This window comes from Penaeus monodon, chromosome 28, assembly GCF_015228065.2.
Source record: "Penaeus monodon isolate SGIC_2016 chromosome 28, NSTDA_Pmon_1, whole genome shotgun sequence".
NCBI classification, from domain to species: Eukaryota; Metazoa; Arthropoda; class Malacostraca; order Decapoda; family Penaeidae; genus Penaeus; species Penaeus monodon.
Genome location: NC_051413.1, coordinates 28,581,354 through 28,581,695, shown reverse-complemented (window position 1 = coordinate 28,581,695; position 342 = coordinate 28,581,354). Strand labels below are relative to the sequence as shown.

General features: G+C 51.8%; 1 protein-coding gene across 1 annotated transcript in view; it reads left to right on the top strand.

Annotated features, from left to right (window-relative positions):
• LOC119591155 (class E basic helix-loop-helix protein 22-like) overlaps window positions 1-342 on the top strand; it is a 4,290-nt gene that overhangs the window by 1,383 nt on the left and 2,565 nt on the right. The window lies entirely within an intron of this gene.

Here is a 342-nt window from a genome sequence, read left to right as displayed (position 1 = left end):
TCGCTCGTTCACCTAAAATGAATCGTTCACGATTTTTGGGTAGACAATGCAGGTGGATGACAGGAGACAGGCGACGGAGGCAAGCGACACAGGGAGTCTCGTATCTTGCAATTGAGCAGAAGGGAAGTTCGCACAGGTGACTTCTAAGGTCGGGGGCCTAGGGAGCTTGTTCGCACAGGTCACTGTTCCAAAGCGCAGATGGTCTTGAAGGGATCAGCATTGGTGATCAGTCACGGAGCTCGTCAACCATTCCACAGGATCGCTTGAAGACACAGTTAACTTGTCAAGCGCCGTATCAGTCGTAAATGGCACGCACACCGCTCTAGAAGATTCTGGACCAAG